Here is a 16,991-nt window from a genome sequence, read left to right on the forward strand (position 1 = left end):
ATAACATTTTTATGAAAATTACATTATATTGAAATATTATGAATTTTCCAAGATAAGCATGTTATGACAATTTCAGGAAAACCCCAAAAACAGTAAAAGAACTATGGTTTAAAATTACGTTATACAGTGCAAGAATTTATGTTTATTACGTATGAATTATGTCAGCATAAATGCCGTGATTTTTACATTATGAATTATGTTGGCGTTGAAGCCATGATTATATGATATGTAAGAAATCATGAAATATGTTTATGTCAAATACTACTCTGAATTACGAAACAATTATGTTTTAATATGAAAGGTATTATAATGTATCAGAACCCGGATAGCTTAGTTTGAGTAATAAGAGAGAGGGAAATAGAGACAGAAACAGAAGGAGGCCGTAGACTTCGTCGACGAACGCTCCGCATTCGTCGACGACATTGCATTTTTGGAAAGAAAAGAAAAGGGAATGGAAACAAAATAAAATAAAGAAGGAAGCTACCAAACTTCGTCGACGAACACAGGGTTTCGTCGACGAGAAAATACTGAGAGGGGTTTCGGAGCTAACTGAATTTCTTCGACGAAGATCGGGCTCGTCGATGAATTCTGCCGCCTATAAATATGAAAAATCCAATTGTTTATTCATTTTTCACGCTCCTCTCTCTCTCCTCTTCGGCTCTCTCACTCTCTCTCTTTGATTTTGGGCTGGTTTTACGCCGGATCGTAGATCTGAGGCTACCACGACGCTCCTGGCAAAGTTCCCTACATGTTTGCCGAAGCAGATCGTTGGGGAAACGAAATTGGAAATCATCCCAAAGTTGAAGTAAGGCTTTTTAAGCCAAATTAGACTTTGTGATAGTTATAGAAATTGATGTACGCATGAAAATACTGATGTTTAGTACTGGGGATTTTGAGTTTCAGGGTATTGAGTAGGAAATCCTACGGGGCTCAGGCTAGGAAATTTGAGGGGCTTTCTCAGTAGTCAAGTAAGGGAGTAAACTAAAGCAGTTCTTTTCCCTGCAAACTATTATTGATTATGAGTAGTTTTATTTTCAGAAAAACATATGATATATTCGTTTATTATGAATGAAATGTACGATTGGGAAAATACTGCTATGATGCTTTAAAAGTATATGTATGTATGAGATGTCAGAAAATCATGATTTTAAAATATGAAGTATGACTTTTAATAGAGCATGTGTGGCATGAATATTATTTTACGTGAAATGAGATAAGATATTAATGCTTTTACGAGTAAAACACATTTTCAGGTATTTTGGAAAGATGGGTTATGTTATATTGAGTTGACGAATATATGATAAATGAGTTATTTTCAAACATAAATACCTGAAATGTATTTTGCGTGAGGTCATATTTATGTTATCGGCACGAGGCCGTATTTATATGATTTTGGCACGAGGCCATGTATTTATGCTATCGGCACGAGGCCGTATTGATATTATTGGCGCGGGGCCATATTTACTATGATTTTGGCACGAGGCCATACATATTAATATTATTGGCGCGAGGCCATATTTACTATGATTTTGGCACGAGGCCATATGTATGATTTCGGCACGAGGCCGTATCTATGTTTTCAGCACGAAGCCATAATGATGTTATATATGATCATGTATTATATGTTATCACAACCAGGATGTTAGTTTAGTTTAGACCAGGAGCTCGGTACTGTAGCTGTGGGTAGATCAGATTTGGCACGAGGCCGTACTAGTATCAACCATCCCACGAGGGGATGGGAGATGGATAGTCGATGTGGCTTTCAGTAGAGTGTAGACATCCACCTGGCAGTCCGGACCAGGGTGTGGCGAGTCTATCGTACTTACAAACATATTTGATTCGGTAGTGGTCGGCCAGCCATTGTCGGGTCCCGCCTTCGGGCTGCACACCCCGTTATGGGGGGTAATACATGACATTAGCTAGCTATTCATCCTGGGTATATTTTTAGTATTACGAGTTATAACAGTTGTTTATGTATGTTATGATTTATTAACGAATATGAAAATACATGATTATCCAGTATGATATTATGATTATTTCCAGAGTTATGAAATGTACTGTATATGTATAAGCACTTTAAATATTCATGTTGCCACACAGCTGTATTTAGTTTACTTTCCCTTACTGAGAAGTGTCTCACCCCCAACATTAATATATTTTTCAGGAAACCCAGAGAGACCGGCGGGTCAGGGTCGTCGTTGAGTGATTGGTGCTTCCCTACTAGAAGGGTAAGCCCTGAGCTAGGACTAGGAGATTTTTGTTGCATAGTCCTAGTGTTATTTTGACTTTTTGGAGATTGTACATATGAACGGTATATTGATGTTAATAGAAAGCTCTGGTATTATGTTTTATGGATGGATGTATGGATTTTTATGTTTACTGCTACTAGGTTTTCCGCCGTGTATGACAGGTGTCCTCGTTACCCACGGGTTCGGGTTGACCATTTATTTATTATGTTGTATTTTATTGAGGGACGTTACAGTAGTAGCAGATATGTTCGAACTGAGGAGTGGTGAGATTTTGAATTCCGATTTGCTTTGGGGTTGAATGATAACCCCTCTGTTTCCTTGTTCAATTTTACTGACCATTCTTTTTTATCTGTTCATTGACAAACCCACAAATATTATGGGAAGTCAAGATGTGTGCGCCTCTGAATCTCTAGGTACATAAGGTATGGACGAACCCCATGTTGAGTCTGCGTCAATCTTGAGAATCAGGCACGTTGGTTACATAAATCTTGCACATAGAAACATCAATTGTAGTCAGATTTGCATTAGACCTGAAATTTCCTAATATCGCAAGTTGGGCCTCAATTATTCGTTCGTCAATTTTCTTACTTGGCTTCTTCAATGCAAGCAAGGCGCCATTGACGTGCTTGAACATGACAAACTTTTATCATTTACTTTTCCTAGTGACCTTGCTAAGGATCGCGATGGCTTCTTCGAGGTCACTGTAGGCAGAGAAATCAAGGAAGTAAGAAATTATGGAAATGATTTATTTCTGAAAATAATATACACCTATTCAATATGGTTACCAAAATTAATACACAACCCTAAATATACAAATAATAAACATAAAATGGGTACAATCATAACCAAAAATCCTACATACATACAATAATGAATATGACCTACTTAAATAAATACAACTAAAATCCTAAACATTAACCCCATCACATGAACCCTACATATTCAAACGCAATCAACCCAACCCTGCATATTAAACATCTCACCTAAGAACTACATGTTTGATAATAATAACAGCAATATACCAATATTATAATAACAATAATAGTAACCGGCTAATCATATAATGATCTTACCAATAATGCTATATAAACAATATAGTACTAATACTAATACAATCAACATAATAACAATACACCTATAATCCATATAATGACAATATTAAAAATAATATACAAACCATATAATAATATTATTGATGGTAATATACAAATAATATAACAACATTATTAATAATGATATTCACATGACAATAATATTATTACCAATAATATACAATATCATAAGATAGCAAAATGGAACAATAAACTATGATAAAATATAAATATGTATATAACATTAAAAATAATCACCATATTACATATATAATAAACTGTAATAAACATACATATACTACAACCATATAAAACAATAAACCATGATAAACACGAATATATACATAATAATAAAACAGATACGAATGTAACCATATTAAAAATAATAATAATATTTAAATAATAATAATAATAATAATATTGGGCCTGGGTAAAAATGGGGTGTCTACAGCTGCCCCTCTTTGTAGGCTTCATCGCTTCAAAGTAAAAGTAGGAACTCTCCTACGTTATTTGTAGCAACAAGCCTGCAAAGATAAAAGACGCTGATTTTGGACCGGGCCCAATGTAACAAAAGAGACCAAAATGATTTGTGAAAACCGATTTGCATGTATGCTTGAGAGCACATGAGAATGACTTGCGTCGAGTGTAGGAACCTAAACTATAGTTCACGGATGGGGACTTGCACCGGGTATAGGAACCCAGCAGTTCTTCCCCGGTGCAAGTCCCCATCCGTGAACTATAGCTTGGGTTCCTACACTCAACGCAAGTCATTCTCATGTGCTCTCAAGCATACGTGCAAATCGATTTTCACAAATCATTTTGGTCTCTTTTGTTACATTGGGCCCGGTCCAAAATCAGCGTCTTTTATCTTTGCAGGCTTGTTGCTACAAATAACGTAGGAGAGTTCCTACTTTTACTTTGAAGCAACGAAATCTATAAAGAGGGGCAGCTATAGACACCCCATTTTTACTCAGGCCCAATATTATTATTATTATTATTATTATTTAAATATTATTATTATTTTTAATATGGTTACATTCGTATCTGTTTTATTATTATGTATATATTCGTGTTTATCATGGTTTATTGTTTTATATGGTTGTAGTATATGTATGTTTATTATGGTTTATTATATATGTAATATGGTGATTATTTTTAATGTTATATACATATTTATATTTTATCATAGTTTATTGTTCCATTTTGCTATCTTATGATATTGTATATTATTGGTAATAGTATTATTGTCATGTGAATATCATTATTAATAATGTTGTTATATTATTTGTATATTACCATCAATAATATTATTATATGGTTTGTATATTATTTTTAATATTGTCATTATATGGATTATAGGTGTATTGTTATTATGTTGATTGTATTAGTATTAGTACTATATTGTTTATATAGCATTATTGGTAAGATCAATATATGATTAGCCGGTTACTATTATTGTTATTATAATATTGGTATATTGCTGTTATTATTATCAAACATGTAGTTCTTAGGTGAGATGTTTAATATGCAGGGTTGGGTTGATTGCGTTTGAATATGTAGGGTTCATGTGATGGGGTTAATGTTTAGGATTTTAGTTGTATTTATTTAAGTAGGTCATATTCATTATTGTATGTATGTAGGATTTTTGGTTATGATTGTACCCATTTTATGTTTATTATTTGTATATTTAGGGTTGTGTATTAATTTTGGTAACCATATTGAATAGATGTATATTATTTTCAGAAATAAATCTTTCCATAATTTCTTACTTCCTTGATTTCTCATTGGTTTCCATATTGTTAACCCTATGTTTGATTTGCTTCCTTAGTTAGCGATTTACCTATATGTGTAGTGTGCATATCTTTAATTGCTTGTTAATATTAAGGTAATTATTATGTTATACATCATATCCCTATTATCATTATGACTATTAGAAGTAAATTATTATTACCATTATTGTACATATGTATTTATATTGTTATATTGTTATATGATTTAAATGAGTATACTGCCATATTAAGTATGTTGGTATATTTAGTATTCTTAGATTATACGTTTATATATTGGTGTGTTTCAGTATTATGTTATTTTTAGTATTTTATTCTACATTATACATTATTATTATTATATGGCATTATTTGCTTTAGTATCTTTAGTATCTTAATATGTATAGCATATGGTATTTTATTGCTTATTATATGTTAACTTAATATGTTAATTTATTATCCTATTATCATGTATTGAAACCTCCCAAAGAATTTTGGAAAATATTTTAAATTATTTATGGAAAATCTATAACTTTTGAAAATAAATCTGGGAGTTATATTTGTAAAATATTTTTTTTTTGATTTATTTTCCCTATGATTTTAATGCTGGGGTATGAGCCTTCGGCCTTCACGTACCTTTAGTTCTGAGGGAATATGTAAATATTTATATTTTACATATATTTTTGTATTATTTATTTACTTATTTATTTATTTATTTATTCACTTTGTACGTGTATTAATAAATTTACTAGAGGAGTAATTTTAAAAGACTTACTAGATTAAATTAGGGATAATTCCAAATTAGTTAGGTACCGTTCGTAAGAACGGGCGTGTAGGGGGTGCTCATACCTTCTCCTCGCGTAACCGAACTCCCGACCCCAGTTCTGGTAATGTAGACCCATTCTACCCCTAACGGGGTAATAATCACGTGTTCTAACCACACTAAAAGTTAGTGGCGACTCCAACATTCCTTAGTTTTCCTTAAAAATTAAAAATGATTTTTAATTTCGCCGCCCGGAGCACACGCGCTCACGGGACATCGCAACAGCTTGGCGACTCCGCTGGGGACCTTAGAGAGTCGAGTCAGTAATTAATTCAAAATTATCCCAAGTTCAAATTTAATAAATCTTTTAATTACTCCTTATTTTGTGAATATTGTAATTTGTAAATAACTTTGATTGATTGTAAATATTTTGCTTCCATAATTTACAAATAACCTTAATTAATTAAAAATATTTTGTTTCCTAATTTTGTGAATATTAATTGTAGATATTTCGAATAAAGCATATTAATTGTAGATATTTTGAATAAGCATATTAACTATAGATATTTTGTATACTAATCGTAAATATTTTGTTTCCATATTTTTTAAGTATATTAATTAAAATTTTTTTTGTTTCCAAATTTTTTGAATAAACATATTAATTGGAGATAATGTGTCTCCATACCTTTTGAATGAATATATTGATTGTAGATATCTTATTTCCATATTTTTAAATAGCATGTGAATAAATGTGGGGGTAGCAAGATTAGGTTAAAAAATTAAATTCACACACTCTCACTAGCCCTCTACCCGGGCTTCACGCTTTAGGATTAGAAAGGAGCACAGTACCATTAGCCCTCATGGGACAAGGTCCTTGGGGGCGCACGAACCACTCCGCTCAGTTTGAACTCTGTTCAAGCCCATTGGGTGAAGATAGGGTTCAGGTTGGGAACCTGTTGTCTATAGGGTTAGGGCCTACCCACACATACTTGTCCATAGTTTTCCCTTAACTAGGATAGAGTCATGAAGAAACCCTATAAAATAGGTATACCTACCTTGGGTTGGGACATGAGTCACATCTTTCTCCATGTATAGTATGTTGTATATATGTTGTGAGATACCTTGTATTATACCATGCATTCCGCATGCATTTTAGACTTGCATACTACTTGGCTAGTATTCTGAAAAAGCCCAATAGTGAGACCGAGGCCCATCCGTTCAAAAAATAAAGCACTTGACCCAAGCATTTTAAAATATGGGTCGACCTAACCCTTTTCAAATAACTCGGGCCCAATTTTTTTTAAGAAAAAAAACCAACCTAGGCCCGACCTTTTCCTAAGTAAAAACGTAGCCCAGGCCTGATTTTCAAAAGGGGTGAAATCTGGATTTCCAAAAATGGGCTTCGGCCCTATTACCTAAAAATCTGGGCCAATATTTTCTAAACAATCCAAACCCAAGTCCTTTTAAAACTAGGGCCTGATCCCATCATTAAAAGCTTGAAGTCCATATTTTAAAATACTCAATGTCTAAGTGCATATTAAGGTCCACAAGCCCGTATTGAACAAATCCAGTGGGTTGACCAACCTGGGTCAACCCCAACCTCAGATCATAATTTGACCCTTCATAAAATCTGAGGTACATGGACCGTCATCAAGGAAAGGAATAATTGAGGGAAGAATTGAATTGAAATTGTGGCCCATCAATGATTGTCTTAATCTTGAAATCTCTCATTAGTGGGACTTTTCCTAAAATGCTGACAAAGTGGTTAGTTAAATTACATTGCACCCATGCATTCATGCATAATTTCACACATAATCATGCACGATAGGTCACATGCATGTTCATATCTCTATTTTTATGTGTAATTGCACTAGTTACATCCATACACAAACATTGCATCCCATGGTCATGCATTAAATACTCACACATTCATGCATTACATAATCATGCATTCGGTTCTAAAAAGAAAGTTTTGGTCCACAGCTCTCTCAAGGAAAGAAGCTGCCTGAAGAATTGAAAGCAATATTGAGACCACTACGCATCAGTTCAATACCCGAAGAAAGGCAAGAGAAATAAGCAAATAGCTAGAAAATAGGGTCCTAGGCATAGAACAAGGACAAGAAGAATTGATTGAAAAAATGAGCAAAATTATGGAATTGTTGATGAACAAAGGAAAAGCAGTACTGAATGATTTTGAAACAGATATGGACCCTACTCATCCTCCAGGGTTCACCCCAAATCATGGAAAAACATCAATTCCACCACATGGAGTCATGGGGGGTCCAATGCCAAATATACCTCCATTCATTCCTAATGTACCAGCACAGGGGTTCCCAGCGGTGGGGACTCCCCCATTAGTAGCTTCTGATATGGGGATAAACAGATCTAAAATTGAATGTCGTTACGATGTACTAGAGGAATGCCTGAAAGCTATTGAGGGATCCAATACATTCGACTCTATAGATCCCAATGACCTGTGCCTCGTGCCAAAGGTCACCTTGCCACCGAAATTCAGAGTACCAGATTTTGAAAATTTTGATGGAACTAATTGTCCTCGAACTCACCTACGCCTGTATTGCTAAAAAATGGCTGCACATTCCGATAATGAGAGACTAATGATGCATTGCTTTCAAGATAGCTTGACAGGGGCAGCTATCAGGTGGTATATTCAACAAGATCGGGCTCAGATCCGCACATGGAAAGATCTGGCTAATTCTTTCATAGCTCAATATCGCCATGTTATAGAATTGGCACCCGATCGTATGACCTTGCAGAGTATGCAAATGAAACCCACCGAAACATTTAGAGAATATGCATATAAGTGGAGGGACATGTCTGTCCAAGTAAATCCTCCGGTGGAAGATAGGGAGGCTATTTCCCTATTTGTGAATACGATGAAAGATCCTTACTTCAGGCATCTCCTAGGGGCAACCCCCCATGATTTCATGGATATTGTTTCTACTGGAGAGAGAATCGAAACAACCATCAAAGTCGAAAAAGCCAGAAGTAGTGACGAAGAAACCGGTTTGGACAAGAAATGGACAAATAGGAAGAAGGATGATGAAACTCATATGATTCAAGGGCGACAATACCAAAGAGGTCATAACCAAGGGTTTAGAAGAAATCTTGTTAACTAGATAGCGCATACAGACACAGGGTCTCAGTTTGTTCCCTACGGGCCTACGCTCACACAGAAAAATGTTTAGACACAGAGATATGGTCCTAATAGGGTGGAACCAATTCCCATGTCCTATTCGGAATTGCTCCCCCAATTGCTCGAAAAAAGGCTCATTTCAATAATCCCTGGAGTAGCTTTACGACACCCCCTACCACAATGGTATGACCCGGATGCTAAATGCGCGTATCACTCCAATTCTCCAGGTCACACCATTGACCGCTGTTGGACATTTAAACACAAGGTACAGTCGTTGAGGGATGCCGGTTGGTTGGTCTTCGATGATAAGCAGCCAGGAGTCCAGAGTGATCCCTTACCCAATCACGGGGAAAGAAATGGTTAATATGTTGTACGAAGGACTGGGAGCCGAGGTCAAGCAAAAGAATATGTCAAGTTATGGATCCTAGAGTTCTCGTAAGGAGCCCAAAGGGAGCAAAAGTACACAAGGGGCAAGTTTTTGATTATCTAGTTTGTTTCATGTGATGATGTCATTTTAATTTCCGGCAGTCTATCGACACTATTGTCTCGGACAATTTCCCTTTCATCAATAAATTGAGTTATGCATTTTCTCATATCACTTGTGTCCTGAGTTCAGTTGACCAAAAATTTGTTTGCCGATGTTTCGTGTAAAGATAAGGAAAATAATAATACCAATATTCATAAGTCAGAAAGTGATGTTAATTATGAAAACCAAACACGGGAGGTGGAATCAGAAGAAGATAAAACAATATTCCTCATCCTATGAAGACATATGTTGTGAAGAAATAAAGAATCTCGAAGGAATTCAGTAAAATATATGTGTTGTGCCAAGAATTTCAAGTCAATTCACTATTCGTGTTTTGATCAAATGATAGATGGCCATCTTTGGCCGACCAGTTCCCTAAAAAAAAAAAAAAACCAAATATTGATTTACCAATTGTTAACCAAGTTGAGCTTGAATGTTAAACTAGTCTTTTCTTAAAAGCCAATTCACCAAAAAGTTAACCTGGGTTGGGTCTTCTAGCGTTTGGCAAGTCATGTGAGACAACAATGGGCTATTGAAATGATGGCAGACTATTTTTCTGCTACCCAAAAGAAATTCAAAGAAGAAAACTCTTGCAAGCCCTTTTGAGCTTGAAAAATTCATTTATTGATTAAACCCGTCAAAGGATCACACCCCACACTGGGGCAATTTTAAAGGATTAGTCCCAAATGAAGTCCAAACAAAAATGACAAAATCCCTTCATAAAAGAGAAAAACAAAGGGGAGCAGTAAAAGCAAATGGAAAGAGAAAGAAGAAAAAAGAAAGAAAAAGGGACATACTACGCATGTGATCCTTGACCAAATTACCCTCGATGAAAATGATGATTTTGAGCCCTATTTAACTCTTTCTTTCTTTAGCCTATAACCCCCTAGCCTACATTATGGTCCAAATGAAGTCTTGATCAGATTGGTATACATTGTTGTCTCTAATGATTTGTCAGACTCAATGACGAGTTTGAACTACGTAATGACCTGATCCTGAAAAGGTACGTAGGCAGCTTGTTTAAATAACAAGTTCGGTCAACATCTTGCAAAACGTCTCAACTCGAACTAGGGGCGTAAAACACTATTTGGGGTGGTATTTTTGAACCTTAGTTTTCCTTTTATTCTGAAAACCTGTATCCCTCAGCCTACGTTTCCTCCCGAGTCTTAAAGACCATCTTGAGATCAAAACATGAGTTTCACTTGACTAAACTAAAGGTAACGTTTAAATACGTGCAATTTCTAATGGTTTCACAGTAGGATGAAACAAAAGAAAAGAGATGGCCATCAATAAAGCTGGGACAGTCGAAGAAAAGATCAGCCATTCAGTTTGGTAAATTAACATCAATATCATATGACTTTTGAATACTGGTATGAATTTTTCTTGTAATAATATTGGAACATGGTAAAACATCTATTTTTGGGTGGTTGACCTTTTGGTTTCATAAGTTGATGTCATAATTGCATAATCATTCCTCATCTCAAAAAAAAAAAAAAAAAAAAGGATGGATAGTCAAAGAGTTTCGAAACCACTAGTATGCTTCTTATAGAGGAGGTCCCCATTGAGGAAATACGATGCACATAGAATCAGTCAATTTAACTGGGGCAAACGTCATGTCAGGCACCCCATTTTTACCCAAGCCCAATATTATTATTATTATTATTATTATTATTATTATTATTATTATTATTATTATTATTATTATTATTATTATTTTGCTATTATTATTATTATTATTATTACTATTACTTTGTTATTATTATTTTTACTATTATTACTATTATTATTAATAAAATTATTATTTTAAATATTATTATCACTTTATTATCATTATTATTTTTACTATCATTATTTATTATTTTTATTATCATTATTATTCATATTATTTATTATTATTATTATTAGTATTTTTATCTCTATTATTATTATTATTTATTTTTGGTATTATTAGTATTATTATTATTATTATTATTATTTTAAATATTATTATTATTATTATTATTATTATTATTATTATTATTATTATTATTATTATTATTATTATTACTTTGTTATTATTATTTTTACTATTATTACTATTATTATTAATAAAATTATTATTTTTAAATATTATTATCACTTTATTAAAATTATTATTTTTACTATCACTATTTATTATTTTTATTATCATTATTATTATTATTATTATTATTATTATTATTATTATTATTAGTATTTTTATCTCTATTATTATTATTATTATTATTATTATTATTATTATTTATTTTTGGTATTATTAGTATTATTATTATTTTGTCATTATTATTATTATTATTATTATTATTATTATTATTTAGACCCTAGGGTTTTAGAAAGGCCTTTAAAAAGGCTTTATGCACAGCAGGGGGCCAAGGGCACACGCAGCGCACAGCGCTGCTACTTCTTCTTCGTCTTCTTCTTCTTCCCTCATCCACCACCATTCCTCTCGACTCTCTCATTCCTCTTTTTTCTTTTTTCTTTTTTTTTTGGAGATGAGGAATGATTATGCAATTATGACATCAACTTGTGAAACCAAAAGGTCACCCACCCAAAAATAGATGTTTTACCATGTTCCAATAGCTATTACAAGAAAAATTCATACCAGTATTCAAAAGCCATATGATATTGATGTTAATTTACCAAACTGAATGGCTGATCTTTTCTTCGACTGTCCCAACTTTATCAATGACCACCTCTCTTCTTTTGTTTCATCCTGCTGTGAAACCATTAGAAATTTCACATATTTAAACGTTGCCTTTAGTTTAGTCAAGTTCAACTCATGTTTTGATCTCAAGATGGTCTTTAAGACTTGGGACGAAACGTAGGCTAAGGGATACCAGTTTTCAGAATAAAAGGGAAACTAAGGCTCAAAAATACCACCCCAAATAATGTTTTACGCCCCCAGTTCGAGTTGAGACGTTTTGCAAGATGTTGACCGAACTTGTTATTTAAACAAGCTGCTTACGTACCTTTTCAAGATCAGGTCATTACGTAATTCAAACTCGTCATTGAGTCTGACAAATCATTTGAGACAACAATGTATACCAATCTGGTCAGGACTTTCATTTGGACCGTAATGTAGGCTAATGGTACGGGTTGAAGAAAGAAAGATTTAAATAAGGCCCAAAATTTATCGATTTCATTAAGGGTAATTTGGTCAAAGATCACATATGTAGTATGTCCCATATTTTTCTTTCTTCTTCCTTTTCTTCTTTCTCTTTCCATTTGCTTTTACTGCTCCCCTTTGTTTTTCTCTTTTATGAAGGGATTTTGTCATTTTTGTTTGGACTTCATTTGGGACTAATCCTTTAAAATTGCCCCAGTGTGGGGTGTGATCCTTTGACGGGTTAATCAATAAATGAATTTTTCAGGCTCAAAAGGGCTTGCAAGAGATTTCTTCTTTGAATTTCTTTTTGGTAGCAGAAAAATGGCCTGCCATCATTTCGATAGCGCATTGTTGTCTCATATGACTTGCCAAACGCTAGAAGACGCAACCCAGGTTAACTTTTTGGTGAATTGGCTTTTAAGAAAAGACTAGTTTAACATTCAAACTCAACTTGGTTAACAATTGGTAAATCAAAATTTGGTTCTTTTATAGGAAAACTGGTCGATCAAAGATGGCCATCTGTCATTGGATCAAAACATGAATAGTGAATTGACTTGAAATTCTTGGCACAGCACATATATTTTACTGAATTCCTTCGAGGTTCTTTATTTCTTCACAACATCTGTCTTTATAGGGTGAGGAAAATTATTTTATCTTCTTCTGATTCTACCTCCCGTGTTTGGTTTTCAAAATTAACATCACTTTCTGACTTATGAATATTGGTATTATCATTTTCCTTATCTTTACACGAAACATAAGCAAACAAATTTTTGGTCAACTGAACTCAGGACACAAGTGATATGAGAAAATGCATAATTCAATTTATTGATGAAAGGGAAATTGTCCGAGACAATAGTGTCGATAGACTGCCAGAAGATAGGGAATTAAAATGACACCATCACATAAAACAAACTAGATAATCAAAAACTTGCCCCTTGTGTACTTTTGCTCCCTTTGGGCTCCTTACGAGAACTCTAGGATCCATAACTTGACATATTCTTTTGCTTGACCTCGGCTCCCAGTCTTTCGTACAACATATTAACCATTTCCTTCCCCGTGATTGGGTAGGGGATCACTCTGGATTCCTGGCTGCTTATCATCGAAGACTAACCAACCGGCATCCCTCAACGACTGTACCTTGTGTTTAAATGTCCAACAGCGGTCAATGGTGTGACCTGGAGAATTGGAGTGATACGCGCACGTAGCATCCGGGTCATACCATTGTGGTAGGGGGTGTCGTATGGCTCCTCCAGGGATGGTTGAAATGAGCCTTCTTTCGAGCAATTGAGGGAACAATTCCGAATAGGACATGGGAATTAGTTCCACCCTATTAGGACCATATCTCTGCGTCTGAACATTTTTCTGTGTGAGCGTATGCCCATAGGGAACAAACTGAGACCCTGTGCCTGTATGCGCTATCTGGTTAACAAGATTTCTTCTAAACCCTTGGTTATGACCTCTTTGGTATTGTCGCCCTTGAATCATATAAGTTTCATCATCCTTCTTCCTATTTGTCCATTTCTTGTCCGCACCGGTTTCTTCGCCAGTACTTCTAGCTTTTCCGACTTTAATGGCTGTTTCAATTCTCTCTCTGGTAGAAACAATGTCCATGAAGTCATGGGGGGTTTCTCCTAAGAGATGCCCAAAGTAGGGATCTTTCAATGTATTCACGAATAGGGAGATAGCCTCCCTATCTTCCACTGGAGGGCTCACTTGGATAGACATGTCCCTCCATCTCCATGCATATTCTCTGAATGTTTCATTAGGTTTCATTTGCATGCTTTGCAGGGTCATACGATCAGGTGCCATTTCAATCACATGGCGGTACTGAGCCATAAATGAATTTGCCACATCTTTCCAAGTACGGATTCGAGCTCGATTCTGCTGAATGTACCATCTGATAGCCGCTCTAGTCAAGCTATCTTGAAAGCAATGCATCATCAACCTCTCGTTATCAGTATGTGCAGCCATTTTTTGGCAATACAGGCGCAGTTGAGTTCGAGGACAATGAGTTCCATCAAAATTTTCAAAATCTGGTATTTTGAATTTCGGTGGCAGGGTGACCTTTGGCACGAGGCACGGGTCATTGGGATCTACAGAGTCGAATGTATTGAATCCCTCAATAGCTTTCAGGCGTTCCTCTAGTACGTCGTAACGATGTTCAATTTCAGATCTGTTCATCCCCATATCAGAAGTTACTAATGGGGAAGTTGCTGCTATTGGAAACCCTTGTGCTGACACATTAGGGATGAATAGAGGTATATTTGGCATTGGACCCCCCATGACTCCATGTGGTGGAATTGATGTTTGTTCATGATTTGGGGTGAACCCCGGAGGATGAGTAGGGTCTATATCTATTTCATAATCATTCTGTACCGCTTTTCCTTTGTTCATCAACAATTCCATAATTTTACTCATTTTTTCAATCAATTCTTCTTGTCCTTGTTCTATGCCCAGGACCCTGTTTTCTAGCTATTCGCTCATTTCTCTTGCCTTTCTTCGGGTATTGTACTGATGTGTAGTGGTCTCAATTATTGCTTTTTGCAACTCAAACAACTTCTTTCCTTGAGAGAGTTGTGGACCAAAACTTCCTTTTTAAAACTGAATGCATGATTATGTAAGGCATGAATGTGTGAGTATTTAATGCATGACCATGGGATGCAATAAATGTTTGTGCATGGATGTAACTAGTGCAATTACACATACAAATAGAGATATGACCATGCATGTGACCTATCGTGCATGATTATATGTGAAATTATGCATAAATGCATGGATGTAATGTAACCTAACTAACTACTTTGTCAGCATTCTAGGAAAAGTCCCACTAATGAGAGATTTCAAGATTAAGACAATCATTGATGGACCACAATTTCAATTCAATTCTTCCCTCAATCATTCTTTTCCTTGATGACGGTCCATGTACCTCAGATTCTATGAAGGGTCAAATTATGATCTGAGGTTGGGGTTGACCCAGGTTAGTAACCCACTGGATTTGTTCAATACGGGCTTGTGGACTTTAGTGTGCACTTGGGCCTCAAGTATATTAAAATATGGGCTTCAATATATTTCATGATGGGATCAGGCCCTAGTTTTAAAAGGACTTGAGCTTGGATTGTTTAGAAAATATTGGCTCGGATTTTTGGGTAATAGGGCCGAAGCCCATTTTTGAAAATCTAGGTTTGACCCTTTTTGAAAATCAAGTCTGGGCTATGTTTTTACTTAGGAAAAGGTCAGGCCTAGGTTGGTTTTTTTTCTTAAAAAAATTGGGTCCGAGTTATTTGAAAAGGGTTGGGCCGACCCATATTTTAAAATACTTGGCCCAAGTGCTTTATTTTTATTTTTTTGAAAGGATGGGTCATGGTCTCATTATTGGGCTTTTCCTAAATACTAGCTAAGTAGTATGTATGTCTAGAATGGATGCCAAATGCATGATATAATACAAAGTATCTCACAACACATATACAACATACTATACGTGGAGTAGGATGTGGCTCCTATCCCAACCCAGCGTAGGTATATATATACAGGGTTCTTCATGGCTCTATCCTAGTTAAGGAAGACTATAGACAAGTATGTGTGGGTAAGCTCTAATTCTTATATACAACAGGTTCCCAGCCTAAACCCTATCCTCACCCAATGGGCTCGGACAAAGTTCAAACTGAGCGGAGTGGTTCGCGCGCCCCCAAGGACCTTGTCCCATGAGGGTTAACGGTACTGTGCTCCTTTCTAATCCTAAAGGGTGAAGTCCGGGTAGAGGGCTAGTGAGAGTGTGTGAATTCAAATTTTAACTGAATCCCGCTATCCCCACATTTATTCACATGCTATTAAGAATATGGACACAAGATATCTACAATTAATATATTTATTCAAAAAAATATGGAAACACAATATTTACAATTAATATGTTTATTCAAAAAATTTGGAAACAAAAAATAAGGAAACAAAATATTTACGATTAGTATACAAAATATTTATAATTAATATGCTTATTCAAAATATCTACGATTAATATGCTTATTCAGAATATTTGGAAACAAAATATCTATAATTAATATTCAAAAAATTAGGAAACAAAATATTTTTAATTAATTAAGGTTATTTACAAATTATGGAAGTAAAATATTTACAATTAATTAAAGTTATTTACAAATTACAATATTCACAAAATAAGGAGTAATTAAAAGATTTATTAAATTCGAACTTGGGATAATTTCTAATTAATTAATGGCTTGACTCTCTAATGTCCCCAGCGGAGTAGCCAAGCTGTCGCGACGTCCCGGGAGCGCGTGTGCCCCGGGCGGCGAAATAAAAATCA

This window comes from Malania oleifera, chromosome 3, assembly GCF_029873635.1.
Source record: "Malania oleifera isolate guangnan ecotype guangnan chromosome 3, ASM2987363v1, whole genome shotgun sequence".
Lineage (NCBI taxonomy): Eukaryota > Viridiplantae > Streptophyta > Magnoliopsida > Santalales > Ximeniaceae > Malania > Malania oleifera.